Below are 26,453 nucleotides of genomic sequence, written 5' to 3' on the forward strand. Positions count from 1 at the left end.
TGGACGTATGGTAACAGCGCGCATCAACTGCTGAACTATTGCGCTCGGTCTGGCTGGCTGACGACTTCCACAACTAACAGCTGATGGCTGAGATTCTGCAAAGCCTGCCTAATCAACACACCTTTCTCCGGAAGTAGCCCATACTTCTCAGAGTAAGTGCTGCCACTTTTCTCTCTCTGTTTCTTTCTCATGGAGCTATTGTTGATTGTAGCTAGGATCAATGTGTGTATCCTCACTGAGGGGGCAGTTAGAAGTAGGATATCTATTTGGGTAGCACTTTTATTTTCTCTTTTTGTTTTTATCTACACCCATCTAGTCAGAGCCACCAGTTCTGAGTGTACTTAGCGCGGTAGTATTTGTGGTTGTTTTATTATTATTATTATTATTATTACATTGTGCAGGCAGATACACACAGAGCCTGCTTACTACCAGCAGCTTTTATATCCTGTGTGAAGCGCCAGTGTGTTTTTTAGTTTTTTATATATGTATAAAGGTTTTTCAGCCCATGCATGGGTATTACCAGTCTAAGAGACTGACTCCTTAATAATGGGAGAAAAATAAATCTGAGGCCCTCCTCTACATCTCTTCAAAGCGGTATTGAAGTGCCCCCTAATTATTGGCAGCCCATGATCTTAGTATATACTCCTTCATATTTTTTTTTAATAACATTTTTCTGAAGCCCTTCACTACATCTATTCAAAGTGGTATTGGAGTGCCTCCTAATTTTTGGCAGCCCATAAACTTTCTTATGAGGGTGTTTATGATGCCCTTAGGAACAATTTTTAGATGCCTACCTCTAACATTCCATAACATATATACAGTTGCATCTCACTAAATTGGCATATCATCAAAAAGTTAATTTATTTCAGTTCTTCAATACGAAACTCATATATTACAGTATTTTCCGGAGTATAAGACGACTGCGTGTATAAGACGACCCCCAACTTTTCCAGTTAAAATATAGAGTTTGGGATATACTCGCCATATAAGACTACCTCTCTTTTAACGCAAATACGGTAAAAATTTAAAAAAAAATCAGATTTGATTTCAATATGGTAATTTTAAAGTGATGAACCTTACCAGCGATTGGCTGGTTGTTGTATACAAATCCTGCTTGGATTGGTCAGCTCTCCCTGTCTCCAAGACTATCAGAGCGGTAGCGCATCCCTCAGGCCCTTGTATCATTACTGGTACCTCCTTCTCTGCCTCTCTGATCTCGCTCCTGAGGACTACAGTGAAGCATGCTTCACTTAGGCTAAGTGCCCACGTTGCGGAACTGAAGCATATTTTTTACGCTTCTCCCCGGTGGGAAAATCGCATGCGGATTTTACATGCGGTTTTCCCGCCAGGTAGAAGCGTTTGTGAGGCGTCTTTGCAGCGTCTTTGCATGCATTTCCGCATGCGGGTTATCAAGCACTTCTCCAAGTGATTTAGGCATTACTTGGAAAAGTGCTTGACAACTTGTTCACACTATATAAATCCATGCAAATCAGCATCAAAATGAGCATCGAAATACGCATCGAAATCAGGATCAAAACAGAGACCTAATAGAAAATAGGGGCGCAAGCATAAACATAGGAAAGAGGAGACACAATTACGGCACCAGATTTCTGAAATAAATCAATTCCAATATCCTTACTAAGAATGATTTAGATGTTTTGGAGAAAGGAATGAATTTTGTTCCGGAAAATAATGGGGACTTTTTTTCCATGATTTTGGATGTGATCAAATTTATAAGGAAACTCACTATTAAAAAACATTTCTATAATCAGGATCAGGAAATAACTGACATTAATGATATTTTGCTACCGGAGAATATTTATAAAGGACTTTCCTTTCAGCAACAGTTTTTCATTATACAACTGAATACCCTGTCAGATAATGACATGAAAGAAAACCTTGTGAATGATGGCATGCTTTCTTCTACAATATCTAATGAGGATTTCTATCCCATACAGTCGAGAGCTCCCATCATGGATGATTTTTAGTTAATGGTAGAAAATGATTTTAAACAAATCTATTCTAAAAAAATCAGATAAGGATAATCTAACAAGGGGGGAAAGAAGAGCTCTAAATAATATAAAAAATAACCCCAATATTATAGTGAAGAATTCTGACAAAGGAGGGTCAGTGGTAGAATTGGATAAAGAGTTTTATGCTAGAGAGGTAAATAAGATTTTGAATGATGAACAGTCATACCGTAAGATAAGTTATGATCCCACACAGATTATAGGAGAAAAGTTGGATAAGATTTTACAAGAAGGGGTGGACCTGGGTATCCTGAATTTAAAGGAAAAGGATTATTTACAACCTAGTAATCCAAGAATACCGATTTTTCATGCGTTACCAAAAGCGCACAAGGACCAGTTTCCACCCCCTCTGAGACCTATAGTCTCAGGCATAGGTTCACTGCTGGAGAGATTGGGTTCATGGTTGGATGATAGGTTACAACTATTGGTAGTGATATCACCCAGTTATTTCAGAGACAGTAAGCGCGTTCTAACCATCATGAATGATGTGACATGGAGTGAGGATCTAACTTGGATGACCTGTGATGTCAGAACTTTATATTCCTGCATTCCGCACAGTTTGGCCATTCAAGCATTAACGGAACAACTAAATGCAAATTCTAATTACTCTGATGAAATGAAGGAATACATTCTTGATGTTACTCTTTTCTTGCTTCAAAATAATTACTACTTTACTATTGAAGCAAGAAAGGAAGAAATTTCCTTTTTAGATTTGAAATTAAAGGGTGATATTAATAACCATAGGGTGGAATGCAACCTTTTTGTAATAAAATAGCTGGCAATTCTATATTGCACGCCTCGAGCCAGCACCCTAAACATGTTATTAGCAACATACCCATGTAAGAGGGAAGACCCGGGTGTAAGTACTTTCAGAGCAAGGGATCCGGAACTGCCGGGGCCGTACCTTCTGTTGCAGGGGGGAGACAGACTGCGAGCACAGGAGTCATGTGACTGGGAAGTGGGGAGTGTGTCCAGAGACATAGCTGGGAGGTCAGGTGATCAAGGGACTCCTGGTGTGACTAGAGAGAGGAAGAGACGAGGACGTTTTGCGCAGGAAAGCGGAGCTGAGTCCTGCGCAGGAGAACAGTGTGAGAGGGTCCAGACACAGACACTGCAGAGCAGTCCATCCTGGGAGCCCCTAGATCTAGCTTGCCGCTGGGGGCCATGCTCAGCAATCTCCCAAAGTTCACCCGGGGACAATATGATGCTGTGGGACTGGAATGAGAGAGTTAGGAGTATGTGACGTTTGCATCCGATGACCCCAGCTATGTAATCCGAAATAGCCTTACTTGACCTGGACGGCGAGGCCAGACAATCCGTGATGTACCGCCCTCCCCATGACCGGGATACTGTAGAAAAAGTGGTGCGGATATTGAAGGAGATGCATGGGGATCCTACCAATGTAGGAGAACTGAGGATATGGCTGTTTCACCTAGTGCAGCAGGAGGGGGAGACTGTGACGCAGTATGTTAATGCATTACAGAGGGTGCATGCCTATATGACTAGAAAAAGCGACATGGGGAATTTGAGAATGGGCCACCCCTGACGTGATCTTAAGGGACCAGTTTGTGGCAGGCCTCAGGGATGTGCAGCTGAAGCAGGCCTTGCGGGAGCGCCTGTGCGCCAACCCACTTATGACTTTTCTAGAAGTGGGGGCAGAGGCACGTGTGAGAGAGCAGGAGATGGGGGTGACGGCCTTGGCAGGGATGGTCCGGAGTAATGAGGTACCCACCCTGCCTGCAGCTGAACCGGAATGGGCTCGAGAGATGCGGAACGAGATACAGGAGATGCAGGATGAATGGTCCAGTCTCAAGAAGACCCCTGCCCCGACACCAGAGATACCCAGATCGATTCCCCCAGTTATGGAAGGAGTTGAATTCAGGACCCCCCCTGCAGGAGAGTTCCGTAGAGGAGTGAGGCAGCCCTACACAGACAGAGACACGACCTGCTGGAAGTGTGGAGGTGCAAGACATTACGCCAGGGGTTGTGCTAGCCGAGGGCGGCCCCTGTCGCGACAGCCGTTAAACTAGCGGGCTCCGTGTTTGGGGGACACAGCATGGAGCCTGAGGAAGGGGAAAGAAAAATAGGAAGTCCCAAGGACCTAGTTTCCAGCAGCCCGACTGTCTGGGCCGAAATAAGCTGTCGGGCTGTTCACTGCCTGATTGACACAGGATCCCAGGTGACTACGATGACAGAAGCCTACTTTCAACAGCGATTTCCAGAGATAGCGCGGCCTGAATGGAGACCAGTAATTAGACTCACGGCACCTAATCAATTACCCATCCCTGTCGCAGGGGTGGTGTGGATGAAGATTCGAGTGTGTGGGAAAAAAAGGAGCAGTCCTGGTCGCAGGGGGAACCGGAAGTGGACCCCCGGTGACCCTTGGAATGAATGTGCTGAAAGAGATCGGGAAAATCCTGATTAGAGAGCCGAAGGAGATTCCTCTAGACCAGTGGGACCCACAAACTCCCCAAAGGAGGGTCTTTCAACAACTAATCCAAGCTGCCCAGGCTCAGGAAATGTCAAGTGAAGGGAAGATCCTGGGAAAATAATAGTGCCAGCAGCTACAGCGCTCACCTTACCGCCCGGACAAACTGTACTCACATTACCTGCACGGGCCTGCACACCTCTTGAGGGGGTCGAAGTTCAGATAGAACCAACATCAATGGACAAAGTACCCCCCGGACTCTTGGTGGCTCGGACACTGGCCACCGTCCAGGGTGGCAATGTTATAGTGCGGTGTGTTAATCTGGGCGAAGATGATCTCACACTCCCTCCCAGGGCGGAAATAGCCCAGATTCTGGGAATGCCAGAGAAGTTGGTGCGACCTGATGTGGTACAGCTGTCTGCTGTACGAGGAGACCCCTGGACTCTGGCGGTCACCATGCCGCCGGAATCCCACCGGGCTAGTGCGAAGGGGGGACGAAGAATCCTAGAACAAATGCGGGCTGAATTGACGGGACTTACACCTCGACAGGTGCAACAGGTTGAGGAGGTACTGGAGCGGTACCAGGAAGTCTTTGCTCGCCATAAGGATGATTTTGGTTGCACCGAAGCAATTACCCATGAGATTCCCACGGGGAGCGCTGCCCCAGTGCGGGAGAGATACCGGCAGATACCTCCCGAGATGTATAAAGAGGTTAAGGAGATGCTAGCCCATATGTTACAGAATGGTGTGATACGGGAGATTCAGAGTCCGTGGGCAGCCCCAATTGTCCTGGTCCGGAAGAAAGATGGGACCCTGCGGTTCTGTGTGGACTATAGACGACTGAATGCTTGTACAGTACGGGACTCTTACCCACTACCTCGAATTGAAGAGTCTCTGTCGGCCTTAGGGAAGGCAAGATACTTCTCCTCCTTGGATCTGGCCAGCGGGTACTGGCAGGTGCCCATGGCCGAACATGACCGTGCGAAGACGGCGTTCATATTGCCCATGGGACTGTTCGAGTTCAATCGGATGCCCTTCGGCCTGACTAAAGCCCCCGGGACGTTCCAGCGTCTGATGGAGAGGTGCCTGGGCAATTTGAACTTCGAGGCAACATTGATTTACCTTGACGACATAATTGTCTATGCCGCCACCTTCGAGGAGCACCTCCAGCGACTGGAGCAAGTACTGAGTTGCCTATAGAGTCATGGCCTAAAGGTAAAGCCCCAAAAGTGCCACCTGTTCCGCAAACAGATCGAATATCTCGGTCATACTGTATCCGGTGAAGGAGTCAGGCCCACCCGGGAGAAGGTGGCCGCCGTACAGAAGTGGCCTACCCCAAAGATAGTGAAGGACATTCGGGCCTTCCTGGGACTTGCTGGGTACTACTGAAGATTCGTGAAAAACTTCACCCGCATAGCCAACCCATAGCTGGAGCTACTTAAGGGAGTGCCGGCGGGCTCCAAGAATCAGGCGATTCGGTGGGGAAGCAGTCAGGAAGAGGCTTTCCGTGCCCTAAAAATGGCCCTGACCGAGGCCCCAATACTTGCCTATGCGGATTTCTCCCAACCATTCATACTTAACACTGATGGAAGCCTACATGGTCTGGGAGCCGTGTTATCCCAAGCACAGAAGGGGAAAGAGCGTGTGATTGCGTACACCAGTCGCTCCCTTCACGACTCCGAGAGGAACCCAGATAATTATAGCTCTTTCAAATTAGAGTTGCTGGCTCTTGTTTGGGCAATGACCGAGAAGTTTGCAGAGTATTTGTCTGGGTCCGAAGTACTGGTGAGAACAGATAACAACCCGCTGGCCCACCTGGAGAATGCGAAATTGGGAGCCCTGGAGCAGCGGTGGGGGACCCGCATGGCCAGGTACCGGTATAAGATAGCCTACCAGCCTAAGGCAGAGAATACTCACGCCGACGCCCTCTCCAGAGTGACATATGAACGGCCTGATCATGACCGCATTGAAGATTTGGAGGCGGATGAGACCCCTAGCTTCCGAAGTTTTGTGGGACCGCTGACCGCGGCGCAGGGACAGATCGGAGAGACGTCGGAAGAACAAGTGCTAGGGCGGCCAAGAGATGACTGGATCCGACTTCAACAGACTGACAGAGAAGTTGCTCAATTACGTCAATGGGTGGCTTTGCGGCAAGTCCCCAGTCGAGAAGAGAGGAGTACCCTGTCCCCGGGAGCACTGAAAATGCTGGGACAATGGGAGAGACTGTGTTTGCGAGACGGGCTGCTGTACCGACGGGTGCAGCTACTGCGAGAGTTCGGGGCCACCTGGCAAGTGGTGATCCCAGAGAAATTGGTCAGAGTAGTGGCCAAGGAGGCTCATGAACGAGGGGCTCACTTCGGACCAGAGAAGACATTTCAGTGGTTGCAGAGGCTGGTGTATCATCCCCAACTGCGAGTAACAATAGAAGACACTTGTCGTAGATGTCGGAGCTGTGAGCTGGTTAAGCCCCTGGAGCAGCGGGTCCCCATACAAACCATTGTGACTTCTGCCCCCTTGGAGGTGCTGATGATCGACTATTTGGCTGTTGTACCGGCGCATCTCGGGTATGAACATTGCCTTGTGATGACAGACCACTTCACAAAGTTTGCGGTGGTGACCCCAACCAGAGACCAGAACGCCGAGTCAGCTGCGCAGGCCATCTGCCGAGACTTCATTCGGGTGTACAGCTGCCCAAAGAGGATCCATTCTGATCAAGGTGCCTGCTTCCAAGGCCGGGAGATTGAAGAGCTGCACCGGACTACTCCTTACCACCCTCAAGGAAATGGGGCCTGTGAACGCTTTAATCGGACACTGATCCAAATGCTCCATACGTTGGAGGAAGATCGGAAGGTACGATGGCCTGAGTTTGTGGCCAAGCTGGTGTGGGTCTACAACAACTAAGTGAACAGTACGACGGGGTTCACTCCTTATACCTTGCTGTTCAGGCGAAAGGGGCGAGAGATCACCGAATTAGAGCTGGACCACGAGGAGGACTACCCACCGACAGGGATGTCTTCCTGGGTTCCGGAACATCGGCATCGACTGCAGACCCTCCGATGGTTGGTACAACAAAGGTTTCAGGAACTCAAACATCATGAGACATTGCTTCTTCGAGGGCCAGCTCTGAGGCCCGGGGAGCAGGTGTTGGTTCGGGACCGGTGGCCCCGGGGCAAATTGAGTAGACGGTGGGAACGGACCCCACACTGAGTGAAGCGCAGGATTGGCACTGAAGGACCTGTGTATGAAGTACAACCCGAGGGGATTAAAGGAGCCCCTACCAGAATAGTCCATCGTAGTATGCTGTGGCCCTGTCTGTCTAATGATGACAAGGATGAAGAAGAATCACCTGCTTCTACAGAAGGTCCTGTCACAGTTGCCCCAAGCCACGATGTGGACGAAGAAGAATTGTTGACTCTACCTCCGAGCCCCAGCACTCGATTACCTGCAGTCCCCAGTGCAGGCGGCGAGGGAACAACATTGGTTGAAGCCACCCGGCATGCGGAGATTGGGAATCCGAGCGACCCTGCACCCCCCATCGGTCAAACTGAGTTACGCCGGTCAGAATGGACAACAGCAGGAGTGCCTCCTCAAAGTTGCGAACAAGATCAATTTATATGGCACCGTATCGTCCAGGAAGTCAAAGAATGTGAACGTTTGGTGAAGGAACTCTCGCCCGTGGAATGGCGAGTTAAAGGAAAGTGGGGGTGTAAGAGGGAAGACCGAGGTGTAAGTACTTTCAGAGCAAGGGATCCGGAACTGCCGGGGCCGTACCTCCTGTTGCAGGGGGGAGACAGACTGCGAGCACAGGAGTCATGTGACTGGGAAGTGGGGGTGTGTGTCCAGAGACAGAGCTGGGAGGTCAGGTGATCAAGGGACTCCTGGTGTGACTAGAGAGAGGAAGAGACGAGGACGTTTTGTGCGGGAAAGCGGAGCTGACGTTTACAACCGGTTCTGCTCTGCTACATCTTGTCAGTCTGTGAACTGTTAGTTATAGACTTTCACCTGCTATTTCCCTTGTTTTCCCCCCATATTTTCCTTGTTGCTCCCTGCATGGAGATTGTTCTTGTTCTTATAAACTCCCCCGGTTTATTAACCCTGTATTGTTTGCTCTGTGTTTCTGTGTCACTGCTTCTAAAGTACCCGTGTTACATCCACAGGAGAGTTCATAAGGGCACGGAGGTGTTGCACTGATGGCTCAAATATGAACAGGAATGTCAAATTATTAAAGAGAGGCTAATAAATCGAGGGTATGACACTAAAACCATAGAAAGATCAAAAGATAAAGCTAATGGTAAGACCAGGGATCAATATTTAGCACAGAGTTCCAAAAATGTAAATAGAATAAATAAATTCCCGAAAAAAGTGATATTCTCAACAACATATAACAAAAATTATTATAATGTTATTGGTGTTGTACGGAAATATTTGCCATTGCTTTATACTGATAATACTCTAAAGGAAACTTTGAAAAATAGATGCAAATTTGTTCCAAAGAGGTCATACACAGTGAGGAACATTATTTCTCCTAGTGAATTTAGAAAAAACGAACATAGAAAGAGGGGGAATTCTTGACTATCCACAAAAGGCTCATTTAAGTGTGGACAAAGGCAATGTGGCTTGTGTCCGTACATGATTAATAACAACAAATCGGTAATTAATAATGAGGGACAAATACAGTTATATGAAAAAGTTTGGGCACCTCTATTAATCTTAAGCTTAATGTTTTATAAAAATTGGTGTTTTTGCAACAGCTATTTCAGTTTGATATATGTAATAACTGTTGAACACAGTAATGTTTCTGCCTTGAAATGAGGTTTATTGTACTAACAGAAAATGTGCAATCTACATTCAAACAAAATTTGACAGGTGCATAAGTATGGGCACCCTTATCATTTTCTTGTTTTAAATCCTCCTACCTACTTTTTACTGACTTACTAAAGCACCTTTTTTGGTTTTGTAACCTCATTGAGCTTTGAACTTCATAGCCAGGTGTATGCAATCATGAGAAAAGCTACTTAAAGTGGCCACTTGCAAGTTGTTCTCCTGTTTGAATCTCCTCTGAAGAGTGGCATCATGGGCTCCTCAAAACAACTGTCAAATGATCTGAAAACAAAGATTATTCAACATAGTTGTTCAGGGGAAGAATACAAAAAGCTGTCTCAGAGATTTAACCTGTCAGTTTCCACTGTGAGGAACATAGTAAGGAAATGGAAGAACACAGGGACAGTTCTTGTTAAGGCCAGAAGTGGCAGGCCAAGAAAAACATCAGAAAGGCAGAGAAGAAGAATGGTGAGATCAGTCAAGAACAATCCTCAGACCACCTCCAGAGAGCTGCAGCATCAACTTGCTGCAGATGGTGTCACTGTGCATCGGTCAACTATACAACGCACTTTGCACAAGGAGAAGCTGTATGGGAGAGTGATGCGAAAGAACCTGTTTCTGCAAGCACGCCACAAACAGAGTCGGCTGAGGTATGCAAAAGCACATTTGGAGAAGCCAATTTCTTTTTGGAAGAAGGTCCTGTGGACTGATGAAACCAAGATTGAGTTGTTTGGTCATACAAAAAGGCGTTATGCATGGCGGCAAAAAAACCCAGCATTCCAAGGAAAACACTTGCTACCCACAGTAAAATTTGGTGGAGGTTCCATCATGCTTTGGGGCTGTGTGGCCAATGCCGACACCGGGAATCTTGTTAAAGTTGAGGAACGCATGGATTCCACTCAGTATCAGCAGATTCTTGACAATAATGTTCAAGAATCAGTGATAAAGTTGAAGTTACGCAGGGGATGGATCTTTCAGCAAGACAATGATCCAAAACACCGCTCCAAATCTATTCAGGCATTCATGTAGAGGAACAATTACAATGTTCTGGAATGGCCATCCCAGTCTCCAGACCTGAATATCATTGAACATCTGTGGGATCATTTGAAGAGGGCTGTCCATGCTCGGTGACCATCAAACTTAACTGAACTGGAATTGTTTTGTAAAGAGGAATGGTCAAAAATACCTTCATCCAGGATCCAGGAACTCATTAAAAGCTACAGGAAGCGACTAGAGGCTGTTATTTTTGCAAAAGGAGGATCTACTAAATATTAATGTCACTTTTCTGGTGAGGTGCCCATACTTATGCACCTGTCAAATTTTGTTTGAATGCAGATTGCACATTTTCTGTTAGTACAATAAACCTCATTTCAAGGCAGAAACATTACTGTGTCCAACAGTTATTACATAGATCAAACTGAAATAGCTGTTGTAAAAACACCAATTTTTATAAAACATTAAGCTTAAGATTAATAGGGGTGCCCAAACTTTTTCATATAACTGTATACTGTCTAGTGACATTTATGAACTGCGGCAGTAATCATTGTGTTTATGTGATTTTCTGCACACAGTGTAATAAACAGTATGTTGGGTCCACAAGCCGCACTTTGAGAAAACGTTTGTCAGAACACACACAGTACAGACCAAAAGTTTGGACACACCTTCTCATTTAAAGATTTTTCTGTATTTTCATGACTATGAAAATTGTACATTCACACTGAAGGCATCAATACTATGAATTAACACATGTGGAATTATATACTTTACAAAAAAGTGTGAAACAACTGAAAATATGTCTTATATTCTAGGTTCTTCAAAGTAGCCACCTTTTTCTTTGATGACTGCATTGCACACTCTTGGCATTCTGTTGATGAGCTTCAAGAGGTAATCACCGGAAATGGTCATCCAACAATCTTGAAGGCGTTCCCAGACATGCTTAGCACTTGTTGGCCCTTTTGCCTTCACTCTGCGGTCCAGCTCACCCCAAACCATCTCAATTGGGTTCAGGTCTGTTGACTGTGGAGGCCAGGTCATCTGGCATAGCACCCCATCACTCTCCTTCTTGGTCAAATAGCCCTTACACAGCCTGGAGGTGTGTTTGGGGTCATTGTCCTGTTGAAAAATAAATGATGGTCCAACTAAACGCAAACCGGATGGAATAGCATGCCACTGCAAGATGCTGTGGTAGCCATGCTGGTTCAGTATGCCTTCAATTTTGAATAAATCCCCAACAGTGTCACCAGCAAAGCACCCCCCACACCATCACACCTCCTCCTCCAGGCTTCACGGTGGGAACCAGGCATGTAGAGTCCATCCGTTCACCTTTTCTGCATCACACAAAGACATGGTGGTTGGAACCAAAGATCTCAAATTTGGAGTCATCAGACCAAAGCACAGATTTCCACTGGTCTAATGTCCATTCCTTGTGTTCTTTAGCCCAAACAAGTCTCTTCTGATTGTTGCCTGTCCTTAGCAGTGGTTTCCTAGCGGCTATTTTACCATGAAGGCCTGCTGCACAAAGTCTCCTCTTAACAGTTGTTGTAGAGATGTATCTGCTGTTAGAACTCTGTGTGGCATTGACCTGGTCTCTAATCTGAGCTGCTGTTAACCTGCGATTTCTGAGGCTGGTGACTCGGATAAACTTATCCTCAGAAGCAGAGGTGACTCTTGGTCTTCCTTTCCTGGGGCAGTCCTCATGTGAGCCAGTTTCTTTGTAGCGCTTGATGGTTTTTGCAACTGCACTTGGGGACACTTTCAAAGTTTGCCCAATTTTTCGGACTGACTGACCGACCTTCATTTCTTAAAGTAATAATGGCCACTCGTTTTTCTTTACTTAGCTGCTTTTTTCTTGCCATAATACAAATTCTAACAGTCTATTCAGTAGGACTATCAGCTGTGTATCTACCAGACTTCTGCACAACACAACTGATGGTCCCAACCCCATTTATAAGGCAAGAAATCCCACTTATTAAACCTGACAGGGCACACATGTGAAGTGTAAACCATTTCCGGTGACTACCTCTTAAAGCTCATCAAGAGAATGCCAAGAGTGTGCAAAGCAGTCATCAAAGCAAAAGGTGGCTACTTTGAAGAACCTAGAATATACAGTACAGCCCAAAAGTTTGGACACACCTTCTCATTTAAAGATTTTTCTGTATTTTCATGACTATGAAAATTGTACATTCACACTGAAGGCATCAAAACTATGAATTAACACATGTGGAATTATATACTTAAAAAGGTATGAAACAACTGAAAATATATGTCTTATATTCTAAGTTCTTCAAAGTAGCCACCTTTTGCTTTGATGACTGCTTTGCACACTCTTGGCATTCTCTTGATGAGCTTCAAGAGGTAGTCACCAGAAATGGTCTTCCAACAATCATGAAGAAGTTCCCAGAGATGCTTAGCAATTGTTGGCCCTTTTGCCTTCACTCTGCGGTCCAGCTCACCCCAAACCATCTCGATTGGGTTCAGGTCTGGTGACTGTGGAGGCCAGGTCATCTGGCATAGCACCCCATCACTCTCCTTCTTGGTCAAATAGCCCTTACACAGCCTGGAGGTGTGTGTGGGGTCATTGTCCTGTTGAAAAATAAATGATGGTCCAACTAAATGCAAACCGGATGGAATAGCATGCCGCTGCAAGATGCTGTGGTAGCCATGCTGGTTCAGTATGCCTTCAATTTTGAATAAATCCCCAACAGTGTCATCAGCAAAGCACCCCCACACCATAACACCTTCTCCTCCATGCTTCACGGTGGGAACCAGGCATGTAGAGTCCATCCGTTCACCTTTTCAGCGTCGCACAAAGACACAGTGGTTGGAACCAAAGAACTCAAATTTGGAGTCATCAGATCAAAGCACAGATTTCCACTGGTCTAATGTCCACTCCTTGTGTTCTTTAGCCCAAACAAGTCTCTCCTGCTTGTTGCCTGTCTTTAGCAGTGGTTTCCTAGCAACTTTTTTACCTTGAAGGTCTGCTGCACAAAGTCTCCTCTTAACAGTTGTTGAAGACATGTGTCTGCTGCTAGAACTCTGTTTGGCATTGACCTGGTCTCTAATCTGAGCTGCTGTTAACCTGCGATTTCTGAGGCTGGTGACTCGGATAAACTTATCTTCAGAAGCAGAGGTGACTCTTGGTCTTCCTTTCCTGGGGCGGTCCTCATGTGAGCCAGTTTCTTTGTAGCGCTTGATGGTTTTTGCAACTGCACTTGGGGACACTTTCAAAGTTTGCCCAATTTTTCGGACTGACTGACCGACCTTCATTTCTTAAAGTAATGATGGCCACTCGTTTTTCTTTACTTAGCTGCTTTTTTCTTGCCATAATACAAATTCTAACAGTCTATTCAGTAGGACTATCAGCTGTGTATCCATCAGACTTCTTTACAACACAACTGATGGTCTCAACCCTATTTATAAGGCAAGAAATCCCACTTATTAAACCTGACAGGACACACCTGTGAAGTGAAAATCATTTCCGGTGACTACCTCTTGAAGCTCATCAAGAGAATGCCAAGAGTGTGCAAAGCATTCATCAAAGCAAAAGGTGGCTACATTGAAGAACCTAGAATGTAAGACATATTTTCAGTTGTTTCACACTTTTTTGTTAAGTATATAATTCCACATGTGTTAATTCATAGTTTTGATGCCTTCATTGTGAATGTAGAATTTTCAAAGGCATGATAATACAGAAAAATCTTTAAATGAGAAGGTGTGTCCAAACTTTTGGTCTGTACTGTATGTGTTCTGACAAACATTTTCTCAAAGTGCGGCTTGTGGACCCAACATACTGTTTATTACACTGTGTGCAGAAAATCACATAAACACAATGATTACTGCCGCAGTTCATAAATGTCACTAGACGGTATATTTGTCCCTCATTATTAATTACCGATTTGTTGTTATTAATCATGTACGGACACAAGCCACATTGCCTTTGTCCAAACATAAATGAGCCTTTTGTGGACAGCCAAGAATTCCCCCTCTTTCTATGTATGTTTTTTCTAAATTCACTAGGAGAAATAATGTTCCCCACTGTGTGTGACCTCTTTGGAACAAATTTGCATCCATTTTTCAAAATTTCCTTTAGAGTATTATCAGTATAAAGCAATGGCAAATATTTCCGTACAACACCAATAACATTATAATAATTCTTGTTATATGTGGTTGAGAATATCACTTTTTTCTGGAATTTATTTATTCTATTTTCATTTTTGGAACTCTGTGCTAAATATTGATCCCTGGTCTTACCATTAGCTTTATCTTTTGATGTTTCTATGGTTTTAGTGTCATAACCTCGATTTATTAGCCTCTCTTTAATGATTTGACATTCCTGCTCATATTTGACGCCATCAGTGCAACACCTCCGTGCCCTTATGAACTCTCCTGTGGGTATGTTGCTAATAACATGTTTAGGGTGCTGGCTCGAGGCGTGCAATATAGAATTGCCAGCTAATTTTTTACGAAAAAAGTTGCATTCCACCCTATGGTTATTAATATCACCCTTTAATTTCAAATCTAAAAGGGAAATTTCTTCCTTTCTTGCTTCAATAGTAAAGGATCAATTCAATTCATTAGTGTTTAAATCATTTTCAAACCCGAGAATGTCACTCTCCTGTCCGCTCCAAACAATTAAAATATCATCTATGAAGCGCATGTAATACCGCAGATAGTCTGAATAAGGGGTAGAAATAGCATAAATGTATTTAGATTCCCACCAGTTCATGTACAGATTTGCCAGAGATGGTGAGAATTTGGCCCCCATGGAACATCCCTGGCACTGTACATAAAACTGATGGGAAAACTTGAAGTAATTATTTTGAAGCAAGAAAAGAGTAACATCAAGAATGTATTCCTTCATTTCATCAGAGTAATTAGAATTTGCATTTAGTTGTTCCGTTAATGCTTGAATGGCCAAACGGTGCGGAATGCAGGAATATAAAGTTCTGACATCACAGGTCATCCAAGTTAGATCCTCACTCCATGTCACATCATTCATGATGGTTAGAATCTCTCCAGCAGTGAACCTATGCCTGAGACTATAGGTCTCAGAGGGGGTGGAAACTGGTCCTTGTGCGTTTTTGGTAACGCATGAAAAATCGGTATTCTTGGATTACTAGGTTGTAAATAATCCTTTTGCTTTAAATTCAGGATACCCAGGTTCACCCCTTCTTGTAAGATCTTATCCAACTTTTCTCCTATAATCTGTGTGGGATCATAACTTATTTTACGGTATGACTGTTCATCATTCAAAATCTTATTTACCTCTCTAGCATAAAACTCTTTATCCAATTCTACCACTGACCCTCCTTTGTCAGAATTCTTCACTATAATATTGGTGTTATTTTTTATATTATTTAGAGCTCTTCTTTCCCCCCTTGTTAGATTATCCTTATCTGTTTTTTTTTTTAGAATAGATTTGTTTTAAATCATTTTCTACCATTAACGGAAAATCATCCATGATGGGAGCTCTCGACTGTATGGGATAGAAATCCTCATTAGATATTCTAGAAGAAAACATGCCATCATTCACAAGGTTTTCTTTCATGTCATTATCGGACAGGGTATTCAGTTGTATAATGGAAAACTGTTCCTGAAAGGAAAGTCCTTTATAAATATTCTCCGATAGCAAAATATCATTAATGTCAGTTATTTCCTGATCCTAATTATAGAAATGCTTTTTAATAGTGAGTCTCCTTATAAATTTGTTCACATCCAAAATCGTGGAAAAAAAGTCCCCATTATTTTACGGAACAAAATTCAGTCCTTTTTCCAAAACATCTAAATCATTCTTAGTAAGGATATTGGAATTGATTTATTTCCAAAATCTGGTGCCGTAATTGTGTCTCCTCACTCCTATGTTTATGCTTGCGTCCCGATCTTCTATTAGGTCTCTGTTTTGATCCTGATTTTGATGCGGATTTCGATTCTGATTTTGATGCTGATTTAAAACAGTCCCGTTTTTTGATGTGCCGGACCTTTCACTGGATATTATAAAGCCCACTTCATCACTGCCTTCTGCTTCTCCATCTGTAGATTCATATTCAGAGGAGCTGAAGGTAACCCTAGGTGTTTCCCCAATCGCAGGAAATCTATTACCACCAGGGTTTTTCAAGATAGACTTAGGCTTTTTCGGACTTTTCAAATTTCTATTCGGTCTGCGCAGAGGTCGCCAATCATATACATGGTCTGTTTCGTAATCTTTACAATCATGGTTATATTTTTTCTGTTTATTGTCAGCTATGGTGTCCTCTAGTGCTTTAAGCCTCTCCATTACGTCAGATCTCATTTTTCTATGCTCTTCATTTTCCACATATTCGGTCATAGAGTTCTCAATTTCTTTTATTCTCAGATCTAATTCTTTGACTTTTCTCTGCTCATAATGGATCAGCAAGTCCATAAAATTCAAAGAACAGCCTGTTAATATATCATTCCACTCTCTTTGGAATTTTTCATCAAACTGGATGGTTGATTGTTTCTTTATCCTTAATCCACGAGGGATCATAAGGTTTTCCACATATTTCTCAAACATTGTATAGTCCCACCACGTTTTGAGGCGTGCAGACAAATATTTCTCAAGTTGGTTCATGCTCTGTCTTATTCCCTCATGACCATCATTATTGGTGGCTGGTTTCTTCTCTTCTTCTTAGAAATGATAGAAGCATCCAGTCTCGCTTTATCATTTAGGCTCAAAAAGGTGGTATCCTTAAAAATAGTTTCCATTTTCTCCAAAGTTTGTTTATAATCATATCACAGGTCCCGGAAGAGTGCATTGATGGATTCCTCCACAAGAGGCCCCCATAACCATTGACACATCTTCACCTTCCACCTCAGACCACCAAAGGGAGCCCATTAGGGAAAGATAAATAGGGAAGGTGGAGCCAGGCAGCAGTTGGTCTAGTCTATTCTGGTTTAGCAGTGAGTCCAGTACAGTTTGAGAAGAGTTACCTCAGAGGACAAAAGCCTGTTCCAGATCCTGCAGTGGAGCTTATCAAGATCAAGACTAGAGATGAGCGTTGTTCTACTCGAACTGTTCGCCAATCTCAAATTCGAGCTGTTTTGGGCGGTGTTCGAGCCGTTCGGCGAACACGAACGATTTGAGAAAAATTCGGCTGTTCGAGGTTATGTTCGATAACTGTTCGTGCACCAAAATCATAACTGGATTTTTTCTCAGTAATGATGAAAATTAATGTTAATACGCAGTTTGAGTGTACAGCGGGGTGGGGGGAGGGGCAGGGGATGGATCTCTGCAGGAATAATGAAGATCTCCATTTTTTTTTCTCTTTCCCGCATTTACAGTGGGGAGGTGCAATCTGTCAGCCTATCAGCAGCGCACACACGGAGCGAAGTGCTTTTTTCACACAAGCAAGGGCATGTGTCATTGGCAGTGTATGTCACATGTCCTTGCCCTATAAGACCAAGCCATTTTCCCCGTCGCCACCATTTTCTCACTGCTGCAGCTGCGTGTTAGACGGCACCGCTGTTGCTGTGTGCGCTATACCTTGTTAATTTCAAGCCAATTTTCGCACAAATCTACAGATAGCTTGGGAGTAGGGAATAGTTGTGATTGCAGTCCTTTTAAGGACTAGGTTACAGCATTTCCTACGACTTTTATCAGGCAGGTCTGTGCTCTTAAATAGATAGATTGTGGGAGTAAAGACTAATTGTAATTGCAGTCCTTTTCAGGACTAGGTTACATCAGTTCCTATCAGTTTTTGCCAGGCAGGTCTGTGCCAGTGCTGTGCAAGTTTTTTTCACAGCATTTGGCTGAATCTAGCAAAGCTAATCCTTTTTGGCCTATTGCAGAGTGTATTAGTCAGTGGAGTAGCCTATCTCTGTTGCAAGATATACCACCTGTGTATAGAATACCAATTTTTTTACTGCACCTAGTGAAGTAAAATCTTTTGGGCATAGCATCATTCTATTAGTCCATCTATACTGACCTCCATCAGGTTGCAAATTGAATATAATTTTTTTCTGCATCTAGCTCTGAAAAAATATTTGGGCTTCTAGCAGTGTGTGGGACTTGTTCTATTAGTCCATCTATACTGACCTCCATCAGGTTGCAAACTGAATATAATTTTTTTCTGCATCTAGCTCTGAAAAAATATTTGGCCTTCTAGCAGTGTGTGGGACTTGTTCTATTAGTCCATCTATACTGACCTCCATCAGGTTGCAAATTAAAAATAATTTTTATCTGCATCTACCTCTGAAAAAATATTTGGGCTTCTAGCTGTGTGTGGGACTTGTTCTATTAGTCCATCTATACTGACCTCCATCAGGTTGCAAACTGAATATAATTTTTTTCTGCATCTAGCTCTGAAAAAATATTTGGCCTTCTAGCAGTGTGTGGGACTTTCTCTATTAGTCCATCTATACTGACCTCCATCAGGTTGCAAATTAAAAATAATTTTTTGTCTGCATCTAGCTCTGAAAAAATATTTGGCCTTCTAGCAGTGTGTGGGACTTTCTTTATTAGTCCATCTATACTGACCTCCATCAGGTTGCAAATTAAAAATAATTTTTATCTGCATCCAGCTCTGAAAAAATATTTGGCCTTCTAGCAGTGTGTGGAACTTTCTCTATTAGTCCATCTATACTGACCTCCATCAGGTTGCAAATTAAAAATAATTTTTTGTCTGCATCTAGCTCTGAAAAAATATTTGGCCTTCTAGCAGTGTGTGGGACTTTCTCTATTAGTCCATCTATACTGACCTCCATCAGGTTGCAAACTGAATATATTTTTTTCTGCATCTACCTCTGAAAAAATATTGGGCTTCTAGCTGTGTGTGGGACTTGTTCTATTAATCCATCTATACAGACCTCCATCAGGTTGCAAACTGAATATAATTTTTTTCTGCATCTACCTCTGAAAAAATATTGGGCTTCTAGCTGTGTGTGGGACTTGTTCTATTAATCCATCTATACAGACCTCCATCAGGTTGCAAACTGAATATAATTTTTTTCTGCATCTACCTCTGAAAAAATATTTGGGCTTCTAGCTGTGTGTGGGACTTGTTCTATTAGTCCATCTATACTGACCTCCATCAGGTTGCAAACTGAAAATAATTTTTTGTCTGCATCTAGCTCTGAAAAAATATTTGGCCTTCTAGCAGTGTGTGGGACTTTCTCTATTAGTCCATCTATCCTGACCTCCATCAGGTTGCAAACTGAATATAATTTTTTTCTGCATCTACCTCTGAAAAAATATTTGGCCTTCTAGCAGTGTGTGGGACTTTCTCTATTAGTCCATCTATACTGACCTCCATCAGGTTGCAAACTGAATATATTTTTTTCTGCATCTACCTCTGAAAAAATATTTGGGCTTCTAGCTGTGTGTGGGACTTTCTCTATTAGTCCATCTATACTGACCTCCATCAGGTTGCAAATTGAATATAATTTTTTTCTGCATCTAACCCAGCCAATAGTTTTGGCCTAATACCACAGTTTGGCCACTCAGCTCTGCTCGGCTCCCATCCATTGTTTTTTTGTGCAAACAACTCCAGAGTTGTGAATTAGTTAACCACCAAAATGAGTGGAAAAAGGCCTGCTGCTGGTGGAAAGGGGAATAGGCGTGTTGGGAAGGGGAAAAAAGGTTGTGTCCGTGGGGTAGGTGTTAAAGCAACAGTAACATCTGCAGAAGAAAGACCATCTTCCAGCCAAACTAAAATGTCTACTTCTTTTAGCGGACAATGTGATAAGATCCCTTTCTTACGGCCACGCCAATCGCTACAAATTCCAGATGAGGCACAAAAACAGCAGGTGCTTCAACGGATATCAAGTGCTCCTTTAAGTGGGCACTCCTCCACATCAACTTCAACATCACAAATACTCCAGTCCTCAAAGGTGTCACCCCAATCGCACTTGCTTCCTCACAGCTCCCAAATCTCCAGCTGCCCGTCTGAGTATGAGGTAGAACAGATGGTTGAGTCTGCAGAGCTGTTTACTCATACTATAGCCTGGGAATCAGAGGTCGACTCCAGCGCTTCTGTGAATCCAGATGAGGAAATGATCTGCACTGATGCCCAGAATCTTTATGAATCGGATCCAGGACTAGACTCCGAAGGTTCTGACCATAATGTAGACCCTCATTCCCAAACTGTAACTCCTGTTGGTGGAGACAATGAGGAAGACGATGATGAGACTCAAATACCTGATTGGAGCGACAACTTTAGTTTTTTGTCAGGGCAGGAACAGGTTGGCTCTGAGGACGACGGGTGTGATAACGCACAGGGTGATGATGATGAGGTTGGAGATCCCACTTACTGTCAACCCACAGTCAGCCAAGAGATGAGGTCAGCAGAGGAGGTGGAGGAAGATGCTAGTGACGACGAGGTCAGGTTGCGCCTTCCTGGACAGAGACGTAGTACTGGAAGCACGTCAACAACTGCATCCTCAAACACAACTCTGCCTCTCACCACAAGTCGTGGTGGCTCTTCAGGTCGCATGGGTGCTAAGCCTTGCATAGCCTGGGCATTTTTTCAGATCGATAAAGATGACCCAACTCGTGTTATCTGTAACATTTGTCAGCAACAGCTAAGTAGAGGCCAAAAAATACATAGTTTGAGTACTTCATGCATGAACCGACACATGGACATGAAGCATAAGTTGCAGTGGGAAGCTCAGTGTGCTACAATGCGGCCTAGCCGGCCGGGCCAACCACCGTCTGCCATATCTTGTGCATCCGCAGCCTCTTCCTCCTCTGTGACTGGGGGGACAGCAGTCACACCTGTTTTGGGGCGCAGACCTGCCACCTCTTTACCCGCAACAGCCAGCGTGATTGGCAGGTCATCATTTTCTTTGGAGGTGGTAACACCAGCTGGTGTTGAGCGCTGTCCGACATCGATAGCACCACCTTTGGATCAAGGCAACCTAACATGTCCGCCTGCATCTTCCTCACAGACCGGCAGTTTGCCGGGGACACCCTTATCAACCCCGTCTAAGCACAATAGCCAGCCCTCGGTCCCTCAGATGTGGACAAGTAAAAGACCATTTCCTCCTAGCCATGAGAAAGCTAAGAGGTTGAATTTCACCATCTGCAAGCTCTTGGCTACAGAAATGCTGCCTTTCCGCCTGGTGGACACAGAGGATTTTCGAGACCTTATGTCCGTCGCAGTGCCCCAGTACCAGATGCCCAGTCGGCACTACTTCTCAAAGAAAGGTGTGCCTGCGCTCCACCAGCATGTCGCACACAACATCACCGCTTCTTTGAGAAACTCTGTGTGTGACAGGGTGCATTTCACCACAGACACTTGGACAAGTAGGCATGGACAGGGGCGTTACATGTCGCTGACTGGGCACTGGGTAACTATGGTGACAGCAGGACAAGGGGCTGCTGTCCAAGTCTTGCCGTCCCCACGAGTTGTGCGTCAATCCTCTTTATGTCAAAGTTCCTCCACTGCTTCTGCCTCCTCAACCTCCTCTCGGTCTTCCACCTGCACCCAAAGCCTGTCTGGTCATGCCACAAGCTTTCTAACTGCGCAGAAGGGATCCTGCACACCTCCTTACTATGCTGGCAGTAGGGCTCAACGTCATCAGGCGGTTTTTACTTTGAAATGTCTGGGAAATGTGAGTCACACAGCTGAGGAGTTGTGGTCAGCTCTGGAGAACCAATTTCATGAATGGTTGTCTCCACTGGACCTGAAACCAGGGAAGGCCGTGTGCGACAATGCTGCAAACCTGGGTGCGGCCCTTCGACGGGGCAATGTCACACACGTGCCTTGTATGGCTCACGTGTTGAACCTGGTTGTCCAGCAATTTTTAGCCCACTATCCCAGACTAGATGGCCTTCTGCAGAGGGCACGGTCGCTGTGTGCTCACTTCCGCCGTTCGCATCCCGCAGCTCAGCGACTTACATCTCTACAGAAGTCGTTGGGCCTGCCACTTCACCGGCTAAAATGCGATGTGCCTACCCGGTGGAATTCAACTCTGCACATGTTGCAGCGACTGTGGCAGCACCGACAAGCCCTGGTGCAATACGTTCTGACGTATAGCCTGGGCCAACGAGATCCGGAGGTGGGGCAAATCACGCTGGAGGAGTGGTCTCAGATCAGGGACCTATGCACCCTTCTGCACAGTTTTGAAATGGCGACGAAGATGTTTAGTGCTGACGATGCCATTATCAGCATGACTATTCCGGTGATTTACATGCTGGAGCACATGTTAAACAGAATTCGGAGTCAGGTGGTGGCACAAGAGGAGGTGGAGGAAGTAGAGGAGGAGGAGTTGTATGCGGAAGGGCTAACATCTGCAAGGTCCAGACGGTCGGCAGCACCAAGGCGGCAGGCATGTGAGGGTGGGGGAGATGGTTTTACCAGGGCGCATGGTAGCAGCCAAACTAGTGTGGAAGGTGCAGGAGCCCAGGAAGAAGTGGAGGACGAACTGATGGAAGACTCATCAGATGAGGGAGACCTTGATCACATTTCTGTTGTGCGAGGTTGGGGGGAGAGGACAGAGGAAGGAAGCATGATTGTTACCTCGCCACCAACACAACAGGGACTTGGTGCTCCTGGATGCGCAACACACATGAGTGCCTTCTTGCTGCACTACCTGCAACATGACCCTCGAATTGTGAGAATTAGAAATAATCCTGACTACTGGGTTGCCACACTGTTAGATCCCCGGTACAAAAGTAAATTTGCAGAAATTATTCCTGCCATAGAAAGGGATGCACGCATGCAGGAGTATCAGCAGAGACTGTTGCAGAATCTTACATGTGCTTTTCCACAAAACACCAGTGGTGCACGTAGTGAATCTCACAGTTCCAACTTGCCAACCGTGGGACCGTCAAGTGTTCAGCACTCAAACCATAACAGAACCACAGTATCTGCTGGTAACATCAATTTTGCGGAATCATTTCACCACTTTTTTAGCCCATCCTTTGCAAGGCCACAGGAGACAAGAAGTCTGACACATAGTCAACGCCTAGAGACGATGGTACAGGAGTATCTCCAAGTAAACATTGAAGCCATGACTGTGTCACTGGACCCTTGCTCTTTTTGGGCTTCCAATCTGGATAAATGGCCGGAGCTAGCCACTTACGCCTTGGAGATCTTGTTATGCCCCGCAGCCAGCGTTCTGTCTGAACATGTGTTCAGCGCTGCTGGTGGTGTGCTGACAGATAAGCACACGCGGCTCTCCACTGATAATGTAGACAGACTCACGTTCATAAAGATGAACAAATCATGCATCCGAAACGACTTTTCTACCCCTGTGTCATCCTGGGGAGAGTAAAAGCTTGATGATTGGTTAAAATCACCCTACCAACCGTTTTAAGCTTTCAAATTACTAATCATGTTTATCTGTATCTTGACTGGAAAATAATTTGGGCTTTGTAGCAGTGTGCAGCACTGATTCTATTAGCCCATCTATACTAAGCTCCACCAGATTTAAAATTAATAATAATTTGTAGCTGCATCTAGCCCGGAAAGTAATTTTGGGGCTCCGAGATGCGCAAGACACATAAGTGCCTTCTTGCTGCACTACCTGCAACATGACCCTCATATTGTCAGAATTTGAAGTAATCATGACTACTGGGTTGCCACACTCTTAGATCCCCCAAACTTTTCGATCAACCTTTTCATTTTAATAAAGACCAAAAAAATGGTCATTTTTGAAATTATAAGCATTAGCAGGTTATTAGAAACTGAAATCAAACAGTTTTCAACTCAAAACTTTATTCTAGGTGATGTTACATTTTCACATAGGACCCCTTGTTCGAAAGGAGCTTCTGAACTCTCTCGTCCATTGAATTTATCAGGTTTTGGATGGTTTCTGCTTCAATTGTTTTGCATGAGGACAGAATACCCTCCCAGAGCTGTTGCTTAGATGTGAACTGCCTCCCGCCATCATAGACACTCCTTTTGATGATGCTCCAGAGGTTCTGAATGGGGTAGAGGTCAGGGGAGCATGGGGGTCACACCATAAGTTTGTCCCCTTTTATGCCCATATCAGCCAGAGATGCAGATATTTTATGTGCAGCATGAGATGGTGCATTATCATGCAAAAAAATGATCTTGCTGTGAAATACATGGTTCTTCTTCTTGAACCATGGCAGGAAGTGCTGTTTGAGAAAATCCACATACATTATGGAGTTCATCTTTAGCGCCTTCAGGGATCTTAAAGGGGCCGACAATCTCTCTCCCCATGATTCCAGCCCAAAACATTACTCCAACTCCTCCTTGTTGGCAATGTAGCCGTGTTTGCGTGGGGTGTCCATTAACCAGCCATCCTCCACTCCATCCATCTGGACCATCGAGCGCTGCACGGCACTCATCCGTGAACAAAACAGTTTTGAAATCAGTCTTCATGTAATGTTTGGCCCACTGGAGCCGTTTCTGCTTGTGTGAAGTGGATAGAGGAGGTCGACAGGATGGCATATGCACAGCTGCAAACCTCTGAAGGACCCTGCATCTTGTTGTTCGGGGGACATTGGAGGCACCAGCAGCTTCAAAAACTTGTCTGCTGCTATGACAAGGCTTTTTTGCCGCTGCTCTTTTAACCTGACGTAATTGCCTGTAGGAAAGAGTCCTCAATTTGCCCTTATCAGCACGCACACGTGTGTACTGTGAATCAGCTACATACTTCTTGATTGCCAAGACACTTCATCCTGATCATCGCACAATGTTGATTGTAGTCATGCCTTGACCTAAACACTCCACAATTTGTTGCTTCTCAGCAGCCGACACATCCTTTTTCTTTCCCATTTTGGCAGAAAATGTAGGCTGCTTAATAATGTGAGACAGCCTTCTTAAGTAGTCTTGCCTTTCATTGGACACACCTGCCAAACTAATTAGCACAGGTGTCTGCAATTGCTTACAGTGATATAAAGAGCCCTGACACACATCACCATCAATGAGTTTAACTGACAAACAAACAAATTCTTCCCTTATCACTCCTAAACACTTTTTGCATAATAATTTGGAACACAGTGTACATGTGCTTTTCCACAAAACACCAGTGGTTCACGTAGTGAATCTTACAGTTCTAACTTGCCAACCGTGGTCTGTATGGAGTTGTTCAATAAAGGGCCCAAAATTAAGATAACATAGATGGCAGAGGTCTCTATGAATAGGAATTCCTAAGTATTTGATACCCTGTGAGGGCCAGGCAAAGGGAAAGTTGGACTGGATGGAATCCTATATGGATTTGGGGAGGGAGACATCGAGGGCCTCAGACTTCGCTGCATTGATTTTAAAATTTGACCATGTAACAAAGTGATCTATTTCAGCCATAACAGCATGGATGGATATATGTGATTGAGTGATATATACTAGGACATCATCAGCAAATAGAGAGCACTTGTACTCGGTGCCTCCCACCTCAATCCATCTAATATTGGGGTTATGGCGAATTGATGAGAGCAAGTGCTCCGTCACTAGGATGTATAAGAGAGGGGACAGAGGACATCCCTGTCTTGTCCCATTGGTGATTGTGAAAGGTGATTTAAATGTTCTGATGCACCCCCTGGGCCTTGGGACACCCGGAGCCGGACCCTTTTTGGTGGATGCTGGTGGTTGTAGTCTTCGTGGCGGCGACCCGGTTCCGTGGCTCAGGGTGGTCAAACCAGTGGCGGAACTATTTATGTGGTTTTGATGTTTAAATGTCCGACTACGCCACCCGTGGATTGCGGTCAGAGTGAACCGCCGCTGCAGGGCAGACCGCTGAGTCTGGTGTTGTGGGTGCAGCAGAGCGTAGCAAAACTCCCCACGGGAGGAGTATCGCCTCAGGGCAGTGTATGCGGAGGATGGGGGTGATGGTGCAGGGCAGCAGCAGTAACGACACGGAGTCAGTGATGCAGTCCAAGGCCTTTACTCACAGTTCTTATTATCCAGACCACGTCTGCAGGTAACGGCTGCCCACGTCGTACTGTGCTCACCAGGAGAGGGGCTCAGACAACTCCCAGATAACTTTGGAGCACTTCACAGGACCCCCTTTGTGTGTCCTTTGTCTGGCCTTTCTTACCAACCCTTCTGTCCGGCTGCCTCGGGCCTCCTCTTGGTAAACTTGGCGCCAGTTTCCCTGACCCTATGTGCTGCCCTCCTAGCGGGTGTAGCGAGGGGCTGCGCCACATAAAATGTCACAGCCTCCGGTTTCTAGCTGAGGGTCGTTTCCTGCCTCCACTAGTTTCGGGGACCGGTCTCCCCCTTTGGCCTGACCCCTCCATGCAGGTGGAT

The sequence above is a fragment of the Phyllobates terribilis genome, unplaced genomic scaffold, assembly GCF_046119375.1.
Source record: "Phyllobates terribilis strain yellow unplaced genomic scaffold, ASM4611937v1 Scaffold_37__1_contigs__length_12642776, whole genome shotgun sequence".
NCBI classification, from domain to species: domain Eukaryota; kingdom Metazoa; phylum Chordata; class Amphibia; order Anura; family Dendrobatidae; genus Phyllobates; species Phyllobates terribilis.